The following is a 22,019-nucleotide window of genomic DNA, read 5'->3' as shown; positions in this document are numbered from 1 at the left end:
TGTCTCAAAAAGACCAAAAAAAATTTTTTTTTAAATTTTATTTTGTTTGCTGCATGCAGTGCCTACATTGGCCAGAAGAGAATGCTGGAAACCAAACCCAGGCCCTCTGAAAGAACAGCCAAGAGCTCTTAGTCACTAAGCCATCTCTCCAGCCCACTAATTTTTGAGATAAGGTCTCTCACTAAACCTGGAGTTCACAGATCTGAATTCAGGTACTCATGCTTGCATAGCAAGCACCATCAACTGAGTCACTGCCCCAGCTAGTAACTCCATTTTACAGATGAGGAAAGTGCCTAAGGGATATCATGTAACTTGATCAAGGTCACAGTTTATAAGTGGCTGAGTGGGAAGCCCAGCTCAGTTTTCCCCAAGCTTGTGCTCTCGATGAATTCTGCTTCCCCACATGAAAAGGGAGGACAGGGCTCTGTCAGCAACAAGGATTCAATCCAAAAAGGGAAACCGTCTAATCTAGCTGTAGTTTTTCAGGGTAGAAAAAAACCACTTATCTGCCATGTGTAGTGGTGGTACACCTGTAATCCCAGCACCCAGGAAGCTGAGGTAGGAGGATCGTGAGTGCAAGTCCAGCTTGAACTACAAAGTGAGACCCTGCCTCAAAACCAAACCAAAACAAAAACAAACAAAAACACACACAAGGAAAAAAATTCAGACATCTGGGGCTGGGGAGACGGCTTGGCAGGTAAAGGTGCTTGCCACTTGATTTCCAGGCCCCACATGGTGAAAGGAGAAAACCAACTCCCGCAGGTTGCCCTCTCACTTCCACACATGCTGCATGTGCACACACACAACACACACATACATGGGGGGGGAGAGCGAGCGAGAGAGAGATTTTTAAGAAATAAGACATCTGAATAGAGCACAGACTTCACTTTGTTCCTTCAGTTGCCTAAGTGGAAGGGACTCAGACACATAGTCCTAAATGTCACCTTTGTATTGGCTACTATGAAGGGGAAAGATGAAAGGAAACAACATGATAAATGTAGCTTCTCTCCAGCCTAATTGTATTTTTCCACGTTCAGTTTGGATCTATGGCAGGATGGCACTGGAGCTGTCCCCCAGCTGAGGTTTTGTTTCTGTCATCAATGGGACACTAGTATGGACTGTCTCGGGTTGCCTTAAATCCTTATGGATCCCACAGAATAAAGGAACTGAGGCTTCACTAACAACAGTATAAAGAAAAAAGACATGATTCTTTTTTTCTTTGTGAAGTTCAAAACAGAATGAAGGCCCTTTGCTATGGGGAAGAGCAGAAGAGACGCTACTTCTAATGATTTAAGTCCTGCACAGTGCCTCAGAAGAGATCTAAGTGCCACAGTGGGGCCTCAACTTTGCAGGTCCCACAGCATGAACCAGAGCTGGAGATGGACCCAACAAAGGGAGGAGCACATGGGCCTGCCTCACAGCTCTGCTGCTCTCTACCTTCATGCCCAGCACATGTAGCAAATATTCAGTTCTTCAAAGAAATGAAAAACGACCACCGGAGATCCTAGGGAAGCTCAGCCAGCTGACAACTCTATTTGTAATAATATGCTATTATCAGCAGGAATTTACTTACATTAAATATTACTTTGCATATATATTCAGTCATTTTTTTTCAGAACTTTAAAAATGAGGTGAAAAAGATGAGATTTCTGCTGTATCATAAAGGGCTACATGGTTTAAGTCAGATTTATGAGCATAACTGGTCAAAGCACCCAAAACAGAGAGCCCCTTGTTCCTTGCTGAGTCAAAGAACAATTAAAGCTACAACTTGGAGAGTCACAAAAAGAAGACACAAAGTCCTCCAATAGTAATCTAGAAGGAAACAGCTGGACACGGTAATGAGTACCTGTAGTCTCAGCACTTGAGAAGCTAAGGCAGGAGGACAGCAAGCTTGATGCAAGACTGAGTTGTATAGTGAGACCTCCGCTCAAAGAAAACAAACCCAAAACTAAGGAAATGAAACTGAAAAACAAAAAAACCTGAAACTCCTCAGATGTCCAACTTCAGACTCTTCAGGAGTTCTTTCTTTTGCAGCAGAGAAGGCTGCAAGGGATGGAGTTTCCCTGCTCTTTAGGCACAACACATCTGAGGGCCCTGAATTCCCAGGACAAAACCTGCCAGGGACAGATTTGGTGTTGCATGTAACCAACTAGAAGAAGGGGCGGGAAAACCTCACTTTTTGTAGATTAAAGGACAGAAGACAGACAAGGTGGTTGCATGTCTATACTCCCAGCCCCTGAGGAGGCTGAGGCAGGCTGAGGAAGGAGCTCACTTGAGCTCAGAAATTCAAAGGCCATCTTTAAAAAGGGTCAGTGATAGTGGTGGCGCATGCCTTTAATCCCAGCACTTGGGAGGCAGAGGCAGGTGGATCTCTGTGAGTTCGAGGCCAGCCTGGTCTACACAGTGAGTTCCAGGTCAGCTGGGGCTACAGGGAGACCCTGTCTCAAAAAGACAAAAAAAAAAAAAAAAAAAAAAAAAAAAAAAGGTATCAGTGAGTCAATACAGGCCCTGCAGCTGAGCTTTTGATGACAGGTCTTTCACAGTGTTAACAGCTACTCACAAATGTGAGCCAGCCTCTGTGCACAGGAAAGGGCTGCCGCAGATCGCTTGCAGAAGGTCCAATGGGACAGATGATACAAAAATTGTATCCCCCTGAAGGTGATCATAATCAGAAATTAGAGAAGGAAGGGGACTTAAGGAAAAGCATCCTTGGAGAGCTTAAAACCCTGCTAAAAATAAAACTCTTACTCCACTGGGAAAGCACCATAGTGCTTGATCTGCTGTAGAAAACTCCCCCTTGTGTCCTTTCTGTAATGCGCTTCCTCACACTGGGCAGTCTTACAGTAAGTTGTGCAAGAGATTCTGCATTCTTTCTGCAGGAATGAGAAAAACACTAGAGCTCAGTTCTGAAAGCACTTGGATTTGCAGATGCCAAAGGAAAGAAGCACTGTCTGGCTGTCACCTATACTGCATCCCTATCCCATTCTCTGACAAATTTGATTGAGTACATGAACCACACTTAAAAGTGGGTGGCCAGGGGCTGGAGAGATGGCTCAGTGGATAAGAGCACTGACTGCTCTCACAGAGGACCTGGGTTCGATTCCCAGCACCCACATGGTGGCTACAAACTGTCCTTAACTCCAGTTCCAGGGCCCTCTTCTGACCTCCGCAGCATTGCACGACAGGGGTACATTCACATACATGCAGGCAATACGTCTTACACATAAAAAATAAAAAATAAATATATTTTTTTAAAAAGTGGGTGGCTAATTTAGGCAAGAAGAAATATACTGTTTGGAGTCCAGCACTGAGTAGCAGGGAAACTTTTTAAAAGTAGTCAAGCTGGGTGTGATGTTTCATACCCATAATCCCACCTCTCAGGAGGTATGAAGGCAAGAGGAATGCCATGAGTTTTGAGGCCAGTCTGAGTGACATAGTGAGTTACAGGCTAGCCTGGGCTATCAGTAAGACTTTGTCTCCAAAAAAAGAAAAAGGAAAAAAAAGAGGCAGTAATTTTGAGATAGAAACTACTTTGGGCAGTCAAATGAATCACTTGTGCTAAGGAGACAGCATTTGGGACTGGGAACCCCCTCAATTTTAGCATTTACAGGCCAAGAAATGCCTCAAGTGGAGGGCACAAAGTTAAAGAGGGGCACTCTTAGAATAACTGGTTCTGCCCTTCAGGAGCCACTGCTGCTGTTCCCATCTTAATCACACTTTTCTATGCCCACAAAAAAACTATGACTTTGATGCCACATCATACAGCAGGTTCCTGTTAACCTCACTTTAAAAACAAACATACATTTTTGGTATTTGATGTTGGGGGGAAGGGCACACATGCCATACTGTATGTGTGGGAGTTCCACCATGTGGGTTCCAGAGATAGAACTCATCATCAGGATTGGTGGCAACTGTCTTTATCTACTGAGCTGTCTTGGTGGTCAACCACTATTTATTATTTTATTTTATTATTGATTGATTGACACAGGGTCTCCCTGTAGCCCCAGATATCCTGGAACTCGCTGGTAGACAGGCTGGCCTTGATCTCAGAGATCTGCCTGCCTCTGCCTCCAAAGGCATGTACCACCATGCTCAGCAACTTCACTTTTTAAAAAATATTTTATTTATTATTTTTATGTGTACAACTGTATTGCGTGCATGTATATGAGTGCACCCATGTCATGCAATGCTGCAGAGGTCAGAAGGGGGTTAGGATTCCCCTAGAACTGGAGTTAAGGATTCCCCTAGAACTGGAGTAGCCGCCATGTGAGTGCTGGGAATCAAACCTGGGTCCTCTGCAAGAGCAGTCAGTGCTCTTAATGGCTGAGCCATCTCTCCAGCCCCAGCAACTTCACTTCTTAAGACTTAAAGAAACCAAATAATAAAAGCTGAAATTCAACAGTTTTAAGTTTTACAGAATAATAAAAGCAGCACTCGGTAAGAATCAGTGACAGAGTAGCCACAGACAAATACGTGAAAAATTAAGAATGGAAAAATTAAATCTAAGTGGGGAAAAATACTACCTCATATAAACACTCCTATCTAGACTAGCAAGATGACTCAGTGGGTAAAGGCACTTGCTGTGCAAGCCTGGCAACCCAAGTTCAATCCCTAAAACCCATGTAATAAAGGTCGATGGAGAGAGCCAACTCCAAAGTTGTCTTGACTTCTATACACACACACTATGTCATTCATGCACACACATGGACATACATACACATATGGACATACATATACACACACACACACACACAATAAGTAACAATCTGTTGTTATTAACAATTTGTTAGAAAGGAAACAAATATCCCTATCTAAAGCCAGGTGTGGTGGAACACACCTTTTGTTCCACACTCGAAAGGCAGAGGCAGGCAGATCTCTGTGAATTCAAGGCCAGCCTGGTCTATATAGTGAGTTCCAGGCCAGTAGGGGCTACAGGGAGACCCTCTGTCAAAAAGACACCCCCCCCCCAAATCATACCTAAAGACTATGCTAGCTACTAAACTTAGGATTAGATTTAAGAAGTCCTGATATGGGGAGATCTAAATATGATTAAAATGGATTATATGAAATCCACAAAAATTCAATAAAAAAATATAAATTGAAAAAAAAAATAAAGAAAAAGTCGTCAACACTTTTCACCTAAATGTAATTTAAACAAGATATACAGACTACCTGTGTTTTAAGCTAATAAAATGAATCTAAATCTATAAGGAATTTTTTAAGATTTATTTTTTGGGTTTTTTGTTTGTTTGTTTGAGATGGTCTCCCTGTAGCTCCAGTTGACTTGGAACTCTCTATGTAATTTGCTGGCCTCTGTCACCCCAGTGCTGAAATTAAAGCTGTATATCACCCTTATTTATTTTTATTTTAATGCATATGAGTACTTTGCCTGCATATATGTAAGTACCCTTGTATGTGCAATGCCAACGGAGGTCAGAAGAGGGAGTTAGATCCCCTGGAACTGGAGTTACAGATGGTTTTTAGCTGCCTTGTGGGTCCTGGAGATTAAACTCAGATAATCAGGCTTGGTGGCAAGCACCTTGGAGCCAACACTAAGCCATCTTGCTAGTCTCTATTGTAACTTAATTTCCTCTATCTAAAAAGGCAATCACCACCTGCTGCTCTATGTATCTCATATATTTCTTCTGATGGGATAACAGGAGAGAAAGCTCAGTGACAAGATCAAATGTAATGGAGGCTGGGCGGTAGGTCGATGGTAGAGTGCGTACTTAGCATGCATGAAACCCTGGGTTTGATCCTCAGCATACTAAAAACAAACCAATAAACACTGTATATATCACGGGATTTCATTTGCATAAAACTGTAGCATAAGCAGGAAAAACAAAACCAATCTATGGTGAGAGAAGTGAAATCAGAGGACACTAACCTTGAAAGGCAACCAGAAGCTGCCTGAAGGTGATAAAAATGATCCCTGTCCTAATGCAGCTCTTGCCACACTATGTACCTAAGAACTGAGCATGTCACTTCATGTGAATTCTACAAACATTAAAAAAATTTCTAAATTAGACATGGTGCACACCTATAATCCCAGCACTCAAGAGATGAGGCAGGAGGTTCTAAGTTTGGGGCCAGTCTGGGCTAGGTAACAAGACCTCAACCTCCCTCCTCCAAAAAGACAACCACATTCAGAATAATTAAAAAGTATTTTGGGGGCGCTGGAGAGATGGCTCAGCAGTTAAGAGGACCCAGGTTCAATTCTTAGCACTTACATGGTGGCTAACAACCATCTGTAACTCCAGTTTCAGGGGAATTTGATGCCCTCTTCTGACTGCCGCAGGAATTGTGTGACACAGGTGCACCTACCTACATGCAGGCATTACACTAATACACATAAAATTTTTAAAAAATTAAAAAATATTTTAAATGATTTATTTTTATTTGAGCAAGTATTTTGATGGCTGGTGTGTACACTGGTATGTGTATAGGGCCTGAGAAAGTCAGAAGAGGGCAGCAGAGCTGCCATGTGGGTGCTGGAAATCTTCCAGGTTCTCTGGAAAAACAAGTGCTCTTTACCCCTGAGCTGGCACTCTAGCCCCAGTAATAAATGACTTCCACACACCATCCCCCAATACACAGAGATACACAAACAAATAAAAAATTTAAAAGAAATATTTAGAAAATATAGTAAGACCCAATGTTGGAGAGAAAAAAGCCTTTCTAAGCGTGACATGAAGTCTAGAAGTCTTAAAAGGTCTGTGAATTCAATTACATAAAAGTCAAGTTTTCCAGGGCTGGAGAAATGGTTCAGTGGTTAAGAGTATGTACTCATCCTCCAGAGGATCTGAATTTAGTTACCAGTAACTACATCAGATGGCTCACAACCACCTGTAACTCCAGCTGCAGTAGATCTGAGGTGGTCTTTGGATTCTGTAGGCATCTGCTCGTTCTCTCTCTCTCTCTGTCTCTCTCTCTCTCTCTCTCTCTCTCTCTCTCAGCTGGGGGACAGTTCCAGTGCCACTCATGCCATAGATACACATAATTAAAAAAAAAAAAATTCAAGCGAGGTGTGGTGACTTTTCATCATTTTCCCTTTCACATAACTTGGAAACTGTGTGTGCTGTATATTACCTGTTTTAGACAGTCTAAGGATTGGTACATTTGTTCCAAACACTATTCCCATCCCTGTGCACATTAGATAACCTCAGCTTTAACTCTTGTGTCCCAGACAAGCCTCCTCTACAGCAGAAAGACACAGACCTCCTGGCATTAGGCTCACTAGCACCTCCAACTTCTCCATAGCCTTCCTCGTGCCTCTAATTTGGGATCTGCCCTGTTTATCACTGTCAATCCAGTGACTGGCATTATGCCTGGCACATTCCAGGAGCTCACCAAATGCTTGCTGGCTCAATGAATGAAAAGGCAGGTTCTGAGGGAAGCTACAAAATCAAGGACCCATTCATAGATCAAGCTCTGTGAAAAGCACCAGACAGTGAGGGCCAGATAGACCAGGAACAGAAGGCTTTGCAGTTAACTTTCAACAAATACAGGAAGGCTGAGCCAATGACAAGATGGCTGCCAGAAGTCTGGCTTCACTACTGACATGATGTGACCCTGGGAAAATCCCATCTCCTGGTCTCACTTTCTCTATCATGAAATTCAATCCATCTCCACTCTAAGCTAAAGTGGAATTGATGAAAGGCTGGCAGGAAGGGGTAGAGCCTGGGTCATCCCATTATGCCCACATCTCTTCCTCCTCACCAGGCAGCCCAAAGTTCAATGGCACAAAGTCTGAAGCCAGTCAAATAATAAACTCCACATTTTGAATGCTCTGCATTGCCGCTCCATTGAGGGACTCATTTCCCCAATGGATGTTCTTCCTGGGTGCCAAACAAGTAAAGTGGAATGTGATCATTCTGAATGCACATTTGATGTCCCTAAGGGGACAAAAGAGAAAAATTCAGCATGTAGCAAGCCAGGATAGGTAAACTTTATTTGCGTGTGTGTGGGGGGGGTGTTAAACATTTTCACCCATTTTTGTGCAACCCATGGCTTACATGTAGAGGTCAGAGGACAACTTGCAGGAGTTGGTTCCTCCTTTCACCATGAAGATTCCAAAAACCTAACTGAGTTCATCAGGCTTGGCAGCAAGTGCCTTTACCTATTGAGCCATCTCACAGGCCCTGTTTGGGTTTTTCTGTTTTGGTTTTTTCTGAGACAGGACCTCACTATGTAGACCAGGCTGGCCTCAAACTCATGATCCTCTTGCCTAGTTTATTAGGTCTGTAGTAAGAAAAAAATCAAGGGGGAAAGTGTTTTCACTCTCCAAGAGGACTCTCCTCTCAGAGCAGAGGTTTTTATCAGCATGTACAAGAAAAGTGAGGCTAGCACTGCACAGTGGGCACTTGGTGAGTTATTGAGGGAGCTAATCAGTGCTATGAGATCAGCCAGAGAAACAGCTCCAAGAAACAGGAGACATGGGAGATACTCAACAAGGTCTGACCAAGGTGCTGGCACCCATCTCTGAATGCAAGGGAAAACTGAAAAACATGTGCTGCAGCTTCAACTGTTAAGCCCTTCCCTGATAACAGCTGCTCAGAAACTTGCTCCAGGTATATGGATCTCAAGGACAGGCAGGACTAAGTAAATTAGGCCAGGCATGGTAGTACATGTCTGTAATGCCAGCCCTTGGGAAGCTGAGGAACAAGAATGATGAGTTCTAGCTTGGCGTGGTGGTGCATGCCTTTAAACCCAGCACTTGGGAGGCAGAGACAGGCAGATCTCTCTAAGTTTGAGGCCAGCCTGGTCTACATAGTGAGTTCCAGGCCAGCTGGGGCTACAAGGAGACCCTGTCTCAAAAAGATTAAAAAAATAATAATAATAATGGCTCGTGCAAAGAAGGGTGGCAAGAAGGGCCATTCTGCCATTGATGAGGTGGTGACCCAGGAATATACCATCAGCATTCACAAGCAATCCATGGAGTGGGCTTCAAGAAACATGCCCCTTGGGCACTCAAAGAAATCCAGAAATTTGTCATGAAGGAGATGGGCACTCCAGATGTACACGTTGATACGAGGCTCAACAAAGCTGTCTGGGCCAAAGGAATAAGGTTTGTTCCATATTATATCCATGTTCGTTTGTCCAGAAAATGTAATGAGGATGAGGAGTCACCAAACAAGCTATATATTTTGGTAACCTATGTCCCTGTTACCACATTCAAAAATCTACAGATAGTCAATGTGGATGAGCACTAACTGCTGAGAGTCAAATAAAGTTATAAAATTGAAAAAAAAAAAAAAGAAAGAAAAAGATGAGTTCTAGGCCAGTCTGAGCATCATAATGAATGAAACCTTGTCTCAGGAAAAAAAAAAAAAAAAGGAAAAGAAAAAAGAGAATAAAAAGGGCTGTGGGAGCCAGGAAGATGGCTCAGTCAGTAAAGTGCTTGCTGTGTAAGTATGAGGACCTGAGTTCAGTCTCCAGAATGCAGGTCAAAAAGCCTACGGGATGGTGAACACTTGTACTCCCAGTGCTGAGAATGCAGACAGGTGATCCCTAGGGCTCACTAGCTAGTCAGCCTAGATTCATCAACAGCTCCAGGACAGTGAGACCTTGTCTCAAAAAGCAAGATGGATAGCACTTGAGGAATGACACCTTAAGCTGACTTCTACTTCACACACATGCATGCACGTATACATACCCACCCATACCATGTGCCTGCATGTGTACACACACACACACACACCCAGCTGTTGTTACCATTTTTCCTTCACTTAAAACAGAAAAGCCACACTCTGATCATCCCATGTGTCTTTTCAGCTGTCTCAGGGACAGAGATGTTTATTTCACCAATGTCCCTTTGTGTCATGCCCCTGCCTGATTGTGAACCTCCTCCCATGAGGCTGGGTATGATTCTGGCCACCTCTGTCTGATGTCTTTTACTTACTTTTTGGGGGGGAAGTGCTGGTGATGGAACCCAGAGTCTCATACATACAAAGCAAGCACTCTACAATGGAGTTACATACATATATCCCCAGCCTAACAGCCTTTTAAAAAGGAAAGGGGTCCTCACAGGTAAGCACACAAGTTCACTTTAAAGACAGGGAAATAGATAAGATCAACTCAAAGATTAAAAGGTCAGTCAGTGGTAGAGAAACCAGATTTTAGACTTTCTGAGACAGTGTAGTCACCAAACACACAGACAGGCTCTTTTAAGTCAGCTCAGTAACTGAGAAAATAGGCTGTGTTTTTCAGGCTCGGCATGAAGTTCAGAACAAAGGTAGAGGTGACAGAAGTATGACAAACAGATGTGCACTGTAGGCCAGACACAGCATAAAGAGCTTTAAATTTAGTTAGGCATGGTGGTGCATGCCTTTAACCCTGTCATTTGGGAGGCAGAGGCAGGTGGATCTCTGTGAGTTCAAGGTGGGCCTGGTCTCCACAGTGAATTCCAGACCAGTCAAGACTGGTGAGATCCTGTCTCAAGTCCTCCTACTGCCCCCTCCCCCCAAACAAGAGCCTTAAATTTAGTCTTCATGAAGCTGTTGAGATGGCCCTGGTCTCCACAGTAAATTCTAGACCAGTCAAGACTACATAGTGAGACCCTGTCTCAAGTCCTCCTACCCTGCCCCTGCAAAAAGAGCATTAAATTTAGTTTTCATGAAGCTGTTGAGATGGCTCTGCAAGTAAAAGCAGTTGCCACCAAGCCTAAAGAACTAAGATCAATCCTTGGAACCCAATAATAGAAAGAGAGAACTGATTCCTGCAAGTTGTCCTCTGACCTCCACACATGTGTGATGGCACCCACACACCCACATATATGCAATAAATAAATGTAATAAAAGTGTGTATTGCCGGGCGTGGTGGCACACGCCCTTAATCCCAGCACTTGGGAGGCAGAGGCAGGCAGATCTTTGTGAGTTCGAGGCCAGCTTGGTCTACATAGTGAGTTCCAGGACAGCTGGGGCTACAAGGAGACCCTGTCTCAAAAAAAGACCAAAAAAAAAAAAAAAAAAAAAAAAGTGTGTATCACTTACTGGGTATGGTGGTACATGCCTCTAATTCCAAGCACTTGGGAGGCAGGGGCAGGCAGAGCTCTGTGAGACCAGGTCAGCCTGGTCTACATAGCAAGCTCTAGGCCAGCTGGGGCTACAGAAAGATCCTGTCTCCAAAAAAAAAAAAAAAAAAAGTATTATCATTTAAAATAATTTTAGTCCTCATAATATTTGTGAAGAATGTTTTAATTACATCACAAGTACAGAGATGAGGAAGAATGAAGGAAAAGAGAAGTCAAGGCTCTTGTTTGGAGTCACACAGCCAGAACACAGTGGCATCCACATTCCCCAACACTGTCTTATGAGGAGGTCACATATTCTAATCTGTCCAGGGAGGCAAACACTCCTCTCTGAATGAAGCAGATACTCACATGTTCCAGGCTACAGGATACATTGTCACACAGCTATGCAGAGTCCCTCCTATGTTGAAGAGCAGGTTATTTTAGGGCCAACCTATCTACCTTAGACAACAGGAATGTCAAGTTTGGTAATGTGCTTAGTGAAAGCCTGTCTACATGAGATTGCCAAGTTGTGGGCTTCTTGGGATTCAGATGAAAACTGATTAATCAAAAGCAATCTCTTGAGGCCTGTAGCAATTAAAAGCCTCAAAATGAAAAGGACTCAAAGGCAGAAAATACCACACACAAGCAAATGTTCTTACATCAGCAGTGAGTCTCAAGGACCTTCTTCTAGAATCAGGTGAGTTCTTCACTAATCTACCAGCAGTTATGTGTAGAAAGCTTCTGTCAAAGAAAAGGGAGGCACCTCTGGATTTAAAAAAATAAAACAAAAATAAATAAAATATTAATAAGGCTTCTGGACAATATTCATGTTAAGATGAGGAGAAAGACACTAAAGACCAGAGAACACAGCTTCCTCAGTTTCTACTGTACCACCTACCAAAAGGAACATTTTTTGCAGAATTGTGGCTGTCCACTCAGCAGGTACAATGTGGAGTGTCACTCATGCCAGCTTGGCCTGCCCACACAGGAGTCACACACAGTAAATGAAGGACCGTCTTTTCCCTCATACAGATTCAAAGGCCAAAGAAAGGACTGTAGGGGACAGGAGAGTGACTCTGCCCTTCAGATACCTGCCACCAAAGCTCAGGGGAGGAGGATATTGAGACAGGAGGAGCAGTAGAGGAAGTGCCTTGAAGTACAGGGGATTGGGTAGACAGCAAGAGTCAGGGTGACATGGAGATGCTCACAAGATGCCAGACTAACAAGGGAGGACCTGAGAACAGTGCGGTCACCAACACTGGCTAGGAGCAGGCTCGGTGCTAAGTGACTTATAGCCTCTGTCTCATTTTACTCTCATGGTAATCCACTCAAAAAATAAGGGCCAGGTCACCAAGAGAAGAGCAGCAGGTTCAAGCCCAAACAAGCCTGTGTGCTCAGGTGTCTGTGACAAAGACAATTTTTTTTTTTTCAGTATATAAAAAGCCAGTACTGAGCCAACTGTGCTACACTTGGGAGGAATGGAGAGTTTGAGGCCTACATTGTAAGATCCTGCCATAAAACAAAAATCTCTCCCTCTCCCTCTCTCAGACAGACGAGCAGAGGCAGCTAGAGAAGGAAGCATAAGGTTCAAGGATGGCCTTAGATCCAGGTGTGGTGGCCTCTGCCAGCAGAAGATGCAGAGGTCTTATCAAATGATAAGCCTTTCACTGCTAAGCATCTGTCCTAACTCATTACTCCCTCCTCCCGTAAACACTTTCTTCTCTGGCATCCCAGGAAAACTTCCTGTTTCCCCTCTTATTCCATTTTCCCTTGCCTTCTCAGTTTCCCTTGCTCTTCCTCCTTCCTCTTCTTAACAAGGGAGTACCCTGGGGCTTAGGCCTGGTACCTTTTCTCTTCCCCATCTATACTATTTCACCTCTGGTGATCTCATCCAGTGTCAGCTTTAAGCATCATCCACATTCAGACAACTCACAACTTTACATCCCTGGGCCCAACTGCTCTCCTCAACTCCCAGCTCACATATCCAAACCACCTAACTGACATCTCTATTTGAAGGTGTGTCTGACTAGCAGGTGCTCAAACTGCACATATTGGGGCTACCTTTCCTCCCCAAACCACTTAACCTGAGGTCCTCATCATCCACTTATTGCCACCACCATCTGAAACAGGTATGCAGACTAAAAACCTCAGTCCCCTTGACAACATGCTCTCTCATAACGCATCTCACCTGCTAGCAAATCTTATTAGATAAACCATCACAACAAACTCAGAATCCATGAAGCAGCTTCCAAATCAGCTCCAAAAATACAAACTGGTCCTAGGTTACCATCTTTGTCTCATTGAGATGGCCACCAATGCTGCTCCTGTGCTACCCCTGATAATTCACCTCAGTAATGGCCACAATGATCTCAATACAGCCTAACCCCTCCTCACATCCTGCAACAGCTCCTGTCTCAGAGTAAAGTTCAAGTCCCTACCATAGCTTCATCGGCCACAAAGCTCATAGACAGTATAGCCCACACTTTTGTAACTACCTCTTCAAACACCTCCCCTTTACACTGTTGCTGTCATACAGACCTCTTTTCTTTCCTTTTTTGAAACAGGGTCTCACTGCAATAGCCCTGGCTGCTCTAGGTTTGCTATGTAGACCAGGCTGTCTTTGAACTCATAGAGATCCATCTACCTCTGCCTCCCAAGTACTAGGAATAAAAGTGTATACCACCATCCCTGGCCTCAGGCCTCTTTTCTAATCCATGAGTACAATAGACCTGTTTCTATCTCAGGGCCTTTGCACATACTGTCCACTTTGCTAGAAGGCTCTTTCTTCAGGTAGCCTCATGGCTCGGACCTTCACTTTTTTGAGTCTTGGTTCCAATGTCACTGTCTTCTTAAGGCTTTCTCTGACCTCTTTATTTATTTAGGGTTTTAAAAATTACTATGTGCAGTTGTCAGGCTTGGCAGCAAGCACCTTTACTCACTGAGCCATCTCATCAGCCCCAAGCTAGTTCTTTGAGATGGGGTCTTAAGCTGGCTTTGAACTCACTATGTAGCCCAGGCCCACCTCAAACTTGTGATGACCTTCCTGCCTCAGTCTTGTGGGTTCTGGGATTACTGGCCTGAACTATTATGCCTAACTGACCACTTTATTTAAAATTGTACACCTCTCCAACCAATCCTCACCACTTAACCCTCTTTCCTCTTTTTTCCTTCAAAGTACTTACCAACGACATACTATAAACTGTACTTATATTGTCTATTTTTCCCTCCACAATATAAGTTTCATGAGAGCTAGAATTTTTATTTACTCACTACTGCATTGTACCAGACCTCTTATCTGCATAAGAGGCAAACAGTAGGTGCTCAATAAACATTAATGACTAATGCGCAATTCTCTTCCTGGGGAAATGTCATGTTTTGTAAACCAACCTCAGCTGGAGAGCAGCTTCCCAACACTCCATGCACTAAGCCTGCCAACCCCAGGCTGCAAGCTACTGTGACTATCTTGAGAAATCAGTAGAGGATAGAGCCCAATGGTAGAGCACTGACTCAGCATGCACAAGGCCCTGGACCATCAAAATATTAATTAATTATATATAATATATCGGGAGGAATCATGTCTTGATTACCTACTCCCACAGGCTCAGAGTGAGCAGACTACAGGAGATGGGGAACCATGACACAGGCTACAATGAGAGTGCTGCTGCCAGCCCCCCAGTGACCCTGCAGCCCACAGGCCTCTGTGTTCTCTGCTAAGTGCCTTCTCATTGTTTCTGCACTTGCTGATCCTGTCCAGATTAGCCTATCCTGCCCTGGCATGGCTGCTGCAACTTATCTTTCAAATCTCAGCTGAGATGACATCACTTCAAATGCACATTCCCTATATCTACTATGTTAAGAGGTATTTCTCTGCCCCCCCGAAGTATTTTGCGTACATTTTCATATACTTACTGAATACCTGGCATGTACCAGAAACTGTTTACATGGTGGGGATACACCAACAAAAGAGAGAGAAATCTTTCCTTGGGGCAAATAAGCAAGATAAGTAAAACACACAGCTTCAGACAGCGGTCAGTGATTCCTAAGCAAAGGAAGCAGGAAAAGAGGACAGAGAAGAGGAGGAAGCATGGAGCAACGGAAAGGAGGGTGAAATTTGAACTAGTGGCATTTGAACTAGTGGCCACAGAACTTCCTTGAGATGAAGATTCTAAGAGGAAACACCTTGGGGTCCAGGTGTGGAGCTCAGTAGTAGCGTGAGCAAGTACGAGGTCCTGGGTTCCATCCCTAGCACCAGCAGGACAACTGGGGGGAGTGTGCCTGGCATGCTGGAGGTGAGTGTGGTTAGATGAACAACGAGTCATGTAGTGACTGAGAATGAGCAGTGTGTTTTGCTGCCAGAGGAGAATGGAGCGGGCTGGTAGTCACTGTATAGATGCTGGCTTTTACTCTGGCTGCAGAGGAATCCTGACATATGACTTCTGTTTTCACAGGCTCTGGCTGCCATACCTTCTGTTTTCCTCAGCTTATCAGTTTTCTTCTTAAAAAAATATTTTATTTTAGCTGGGTGTGGTGGCACATGACTTTAAGCCCAGCATTTGGGAGGCAGAGGCAATCAGATCTCTGTGAGTTTGAGGCCAGCCTGGTCTCCATATCGAATCCAGGCCAGCTGTGGCTATAGGGAGACCCTGCCTCAAAAAAGACCAAGAAAACTTAATAAAGATATTTTATGTATTTTTATGTGTATGAGTGTTTTGCCTGCATGTACGTAAGTATACCACACACATGCAGTACCTGTGGGAGTCAGAAAAGGTGCTGGATTTGCAAAGAACTGGAGTTACAGACTGTTGTTAGTCATCATGTGGATGCTAGGAACCGAACTCAGGTCCTCTGCAAGAGTGGCCAGTGCTCTTAACCACTGAGCCATTTCTCCAGTCCTGGCCTGTCAGTTTTCTAATCACTGTATGTGTTTTCTATTTCTGGTTTGCCTCTCCCCCTGGAGAAAGCAACCTTGTGGCAGAAATTATACTTGGCTTTTTTACCTATTGGCACAACCCTGTGCCAGATTCTAGCAGGTCTCAATAAACACTGAATGAATGAATGAATTAAGAATTAATGAATTAAGAAGCTTCTGTTCTCAGTATCTCAACACCAAGCAATTTAACTGTTCAAGATAAAAGTATGAAGATGTCTGAAGCATACCAACAGCTGGGTACACAGAAACTGTCATTCCACCTCCAAGAGCTTAAGATCTAAAAGCAATCAGGGTGCAGTTAAAAAGAATGAGCATCCCAGGGCCACTCCTCCATACAATGCAGCTGCTGAAGTGCTGAAAACAAGTATCAACACATTCATTTTAAAAAGCTTTTGAGACGGCTGAGAGCACACCTGTGATCCCAGCACGCAGGAGGCAAATTCAGATGGATCTCTGTGAGTGTGAGGCCAGTTTGGTACATAATGAGTTCCACATCAGCTGGGGCTACACAGTGAGTCCTTGTCTTTTAAAGAAAAGTTTTTGAGGAGGGCCAGTGAGATGGCTCAGTAGGCACCTACCCATCAAGCCTGATGACTCGAACTTACTACCTGAGACCCAGATGGTAGCAGAAAAGAACCAAGTCCCTCAAGTAGTCCTCTGACCTTCACATGCACAGGCCATGGCACAGAAGACCTTACTCTCACCCAAAATGAATGACATTAAAAGCTTTACAGGATTGGAAATGCAGTTCAGTGGTAGAACACTTGTTTGGCATATATGAGTCCCTAAGTTTTAATCACTACTACTGTAAATAAAGCTGGTGGGATGGCTCAGTGGGTACAGGTATATGACACCAGGTCTGACAACCTGAATTTGATCCCTAGAACCGACATGGTGGAAAAGGAGAACAGACGTCTGGGAGTTATTCTTTGACTTCCACATACACACTGTGATATGCAAGTGCCAAAGTGCATGCACACACAGAAAATAAATCAATGTAATAAAGTAAAAGCCTCTGAGGTATGACTTCCAAATCTACCATTTTCCATCTTAGGGTACACAGAGATAGATTGTAACGTGGGGGCTCAGAAACTACGGTATCCCAGCTGATGACTGATTCTGGAACTTCTGGACTCAACCAGTTAATACTTCAACCTTAACTAGAAGGGCCTCACAACTTTAGAGCCTGTCTTGATAGCAGTCAAGCCCAAGGCTGAAGATACAAAGGTGCTTCAGGGTCTAAAACTCCTGCCAAGGCCTTTGATCCCACTACCTAACAGGAGCCATCACAGAATAAAGAGTTGTAAAGCTAAAACAGGTCAACACATGCAGAGCCCAGATTACAGGTTTGGCGAATGTCAGCCATATTACTGCGGACTTACCACCTCCCTGCTCCCCTCTAAACCGGAGGCCCGAAGGCACTCTGGTGACTGACTGGCCATAGCAATGGTAGTTTGAGAGTAGTTAATTCCCCCTACTTGCCATATTTCATTCTTGTCACAAGGATGGCAGAATCCTAACAATTCAATACATTATATTCATTTTTTCTTCCCTAAACACTGTGCTCTGACTCAGTGTGCCAGACACTTCACTAGATGCTGGAGACACACATGGTTCAGACAAGTTCTTACGAAGGACTAAGAGACCCTTACTAAGAAGTAAACAGCAAAGTAAACAATTACACTCACTGTGATCACTACCACAGGACACTAGAGGGCATCCAGTTCTGACCTGCAAGGTGGGGGTGATGATCAAACAAGAAGTACCAAGTAGTGGACCAGCAAAGGAGGTTGGGCAGGAGCAGCAGGAGCGGCCTTTAAGCAGAGAGAAGAGCACAAAGCAAAGTGGTGTAAGGAGATGCAGCTTGCAGAAGTGGCAGCAGCTGAGTATGACTGGGAGGAAGTGGAACAGTAGAGTAGGAAAAAGGAAGACAGTAAGCCAGAAAGAAGTCAGAGTCCAAAACAGCTTGGATGCCATGCTGAGGAATGTTGACTACAGCCTGAAGGGAAGGTGGAGCCACTGGTAGATTTTCAAAGAGGATTTTTTAAAGGCTCCCTAACTGCTTGGTTAATATTTTCTCTCTAAAGTATTTCTTCAGCTGTATGTGAGAAGATAAAGACTAGGAAAAAATCTTTCTTTGCTTGTGACAATCTCAATGATCTTAGGAAAAAAGATGTTGAGGGGCTGGAGAGTTGGTTCAGCAGTTAAGAGCCCACAGTGCTCCTCAAGAGGACCAGGGTTAGACTCTTAGGACCCATGTCAGGTGCTCACAATAGCCTGAAACTCCAGCTCCAGGAATACTCTTCTGACCTCTGTGGGCACCTGCACTCAGGTGCACATACCCATACAAAAACATACACAGATACACATAATTTAAAAATATTTTAAAAGTTAATTTTAAAAAAGAAGACCTGGGGCTGGAGAGATGGCTCAGCAATTAAGAGCATTGACTGCTCTTGCAGAGGACCCAGGTTTAATTCCTAGCACCCACATGGTGGCTACAAACCATCCTTAACTCCAGTTCCAGGGGAATCTGAAGCTTTCTTCTGACCCCTGAGGCACTGCATGACACAGGTGTACTCACATACATGCAGGCAATACACTCACACACATAAAATAAAAATAATATTTTTTAAAAAGAAAAAAAAGACGATGACAACGACCTGGTGATTGCCAGGTGTGGTGTAATCACAGTACTTGGGAAGTAGAGGCAGGTGGATTGCTACAATTGAGGCCAGCCTGGTCTACATAGGGTCTCCCTGTTGTCCAGGCTGGCCTAGAACTATCTCAAGAAACAAAAAAATCTATTCAGAAACCGATACGTCTTCAAGGAACAAATACTCCTTAATCTTCAGAACCATACCAAAGTATAAAACCTACCCCCAAACCATGCCTGCTTCCCATGAGCACTTCAGGCTTTGCTGTCAGACTTGAAGGTTTTCTGGGAAGTGAGTAGTTAAGACGAGTCTCGAAGATGACAAGAAAAAGATGAAATCCAAGCCCAGACTTGGTCAGACCCATGGATTGAACATGTTCTCACTTTTAGGAAGTGAAACGAGAAGGGTAGGACCAGTCCTTAGTATACTAAGATCTATTTGCAGAAGGAAGCAACACCCAAGTCAGAGTTGCCGGCCTTTCTCAGACCCGGCATTATGGCTTACAGTCAATAGTAACAGGCTCTTCACAATGTACCTGACACCTAGACATCGGGGAGGGGTGGGAGGGTGGTCAGTAGTGCTTATTATTATTTTGAGACAGGGTCTCTTCTACTATGCAACCCTGGCTGGCCTAGAACTTACTATGTAGACTAGGCTAGCCTCAAACTTGTGGTAATCCTTTCTTTGCTTCCTGAGTGTTGGGATCATAGGAATGCATCACCATGCTCAGTGCCCCAATTTTCTCCCCCAGCACTGGGGATGGAAACCATGTTTGGGAAGTACTCTACCACAGAGATGTAGATCTATGTATTTTAGAATTCAGGTAGAGACCCAGCTGAAGCAAATTATCCAGGTCACACTACCAGGAAGCTACTGACCTGGGGTTGGAACCAGGAGCTGATTAACAGGGAGTCAAGGAGCATTCTTTCCACTGGACCTGAGCCCTTCAAAGCACTCAGGGAGAAGCTTCCAGTCAACACACACTAAGAGATGATCTCTACACAAACTTGGAAGGATTGGATTCTCTGGGACAGTTCCTAAGGCAGAAGGGCCTGATTGGCTCAATACAGGGCAGTCAGCCAGATCCTCTGAGCTCCGTTTATGTCCCTATCACTGTGACATGTCACTTCATCTTGAATTCTCCCCTGGAAGGATAGGGATAAGGTAACACAATTAAGTTTCTGTGAACTCAGTGGAACTAGGGGAACAGATCACAGAGTTTAAAAAAGATCGAGGTGTAGTGGCTCTGTAGTCTGTAGTCCCAGAACTTGAAAGGCTCAGGCAGTAGGAGTGCCATGAAATCAAGGCCAGTCTGGACTATCTGGTGAGTCCCTGAGGAGCCTGGGCTACAGTGTCACCAACAAGCAACAACAAAGAAAATAGCTATCCTAACATTTTTATCACAGCTTTCTTCAGAAGCATAGGGAAACCTTGATAGGTTCATTAAGGTTTATGGCACTCAAGAGTGGGTGGGTAGGCAGCAAAGTTTGGGTTGCTACTGTCGTTTTGGGGTGTACGCATGCTGTCATGAAAACTGAGGCACAATGGATCAAGTAAATGTCCACAAAGGAACAGAATCTCATTCTCCAGCCACCAAATCACCCGTCACCTCCCAGGCAAACTCTACTAACCCCAGGCTCAATGACACTGGCCTGCACAGATTTCAGAAAGGCAAAGCAACTTCCTCTGGGTATATTCTTCCAGAATCTAGGACCAAAAGATCCCCAAGGGGACTTGTGATTCCCGTCTCCTTACTCCAAAAGGAATGAAGCTCAACCATGCTGAAAAGTTTCTCGGTATTGTTTCATGAATAGCCCCATTCTGCAGACCATGCTCCGGGAATTCCTAAAACTCTTGCCCTGAAAGGTAAAACACAGCAACAGCTTGCGACAGAACAGTCTTCCTAATGAAAGTGAATCACAGGAGGAAGTAAGGCTACATCCTAACATCAATCCAAATAAATATATGGCAGCTAAGAATACTAGAGAACTCCTACACTCTGATCCGGCTCCAGGTTCTTTTGTTCCCACACTCTGCTGGTCCATGCAAACCAACATAGGAAGCCTGGTTTTGCCTCTACTACTCGAATGACCTGACCCTGTGCCTCAGTATTCTCGTGGGTAAAATAGGTAAAGTGTAGCTCCCTGACAAGGTCTGCTGGGAGGTTTAGATGCTGCTTTGTACTTAAGGTGCTTAGCACAGTGCTTCCTGCTCAGGAAGGCTGAATAATCAGTGACTGGCATTCTTCTTGTTTTGTCAGCACTATGTACAGGTGTCCCCATTCCATCAACGTGTTCCTGAGCAAAGGACAGGAGCGGGCGGCATGGGGCCATTTCTTGATTTTTGCCCCATTTTTGAAGCGGTGACCGTGAGATTAGGCCCTGAGCCGAGAGGCCTCAGGAAGACCGTGGGGTGGGAAGGGGGAAGCAGAGCCGGAAGGTGGGCCTAAGTTCAGGAGGCGCTCCAAGGGGTACTGCGAACCTGAGGAGGCCAGAACGAGGCCCCGCCGCCGAGCGGAGCGCGAATGAATGAGGTCGTAGCTCTTCCACCTTCCCGGCCTGCACGCCGCTCGCGCCCCCGTCACCAGCGTAGCGTCCTCGCCGTGACCTCTGACCCCGCAGACCCCTCGCCTCGGACCCTTCACTTCTTGTCCTACCTCGCCAGGCTGCCCGGTTCCTCACCCGCTCGTCCAAACGGCTCCCGGCGCCACAGCTCGGTTAGCTTCGGCAGCAAAATATCCGCGGCCTCCACCTCCCGCTCCGCCGGTGCCTCGGTGCAACCGGCCCCTCAGAGCCCCGCGGCTGTCACCTGCCGGGCGGAAGTGAGCTGCCCGCGCGGGGCCACTTCCGGTGGACGCACACCCCGGGGGCGGGGTCAAGGGTGCAACCCGGGCGGGCTCCGGGTCTGTGTGGGCGGGGCCTGGGACGGGCGGGGTCTTCCGCTGCATTTTTGCTTCGAGAGAGCTGGGCTCCTGGAACCGCTGGCCAATTGCCTGCTGAGTAGAGGTGATGGAGTTACAGGCAGGGAAACTGAGGCCATGACGGGCAGGGTTTTACCCAAAATCGTTGGCTTTGTGAATAGGAGAGGCAAAACAGGAGTGGTACATCTGGTCAACCGTAAGATTGCGCTGGTCTGCTAGTCTAAAGCCAGACTTTTTCTGCAGTCCTTCGAGAATTCATTGTTCTGGGAAAACAGGAAGTCCTCCCAGGAACTTTTATCCAAGAGGAATTTCTTAGTGTGCTAACGTGCATAATGTGTCCCTTTGGCCAAGACCTCAATTGCTACACCCATCTCATTCCTGACTTTGGTACTATTAAATTTCTCTTCCTTCTAGATAATTTGCATTCATCCCCTTTAAAACATTATATAACCTCTACTCTGTAACAGTTTTACTGAACCAATAATCATGGTAGAGAAATGG

The 22,019-nt window shown here is 44.9% G+C and overlaps 1 protein-coding gene and 1 pseudogene across 6 annotated transcripts in view; one reads left to right on the top strand and one right to left on the bottom strand.

Moving 5' to 3' along the window:
- Ap1b1 (adaptor related protein complex 1 subunit beta 1) overlaps positions 1 to 21,494 on the bottom strand; it is a 61,900-nt gene extending 40,406 nt beyond the window's left edge. For 4 of the 6 annotated variants that reach the window (XM_008841093.2, XM_008841096.2, XM_008841097.2 and 1 more), the window contains exon 1: positions 21,255 to 21,440. The gene's annotated coding sequence lies outside the window, so the exon portion shown is untranslated. Of the gene's footprint in view, positions 1 to 21,254 lie in introns of all 6 variants that reach the window. The other 2 variants (XM_008841094.2, XM_008841098.2) reach the window with 1 other exon arrangement.
- LOC108491221 lies at positions 8,842 to 9,212 on the top strand (annotated as a pseudogene).
- Positions 21,495 to 22,019: the final 525 nt, after the last annotated feature.

Source organism: Nannospalax galili, unplaced genomic scaffold (genome assembly GCF_000622305.1).
Source record: "Nannospalax galili isolate Female #2095 unplaced genomic scaffold, S.galili_v1.0 scaffold259, whole genome shotgun sequence".
Taxonomy (NCBI): Eukaryota; Metazoa; Chordata; class Mammalia; order Rodentia; family Spalacidae; genus Nannospalax; species Nannospalax galili.
Note: the sequence above shows the minus strand (reverse complement) of the source record. Positions and strands in the feature narration are given on the sequence as shown.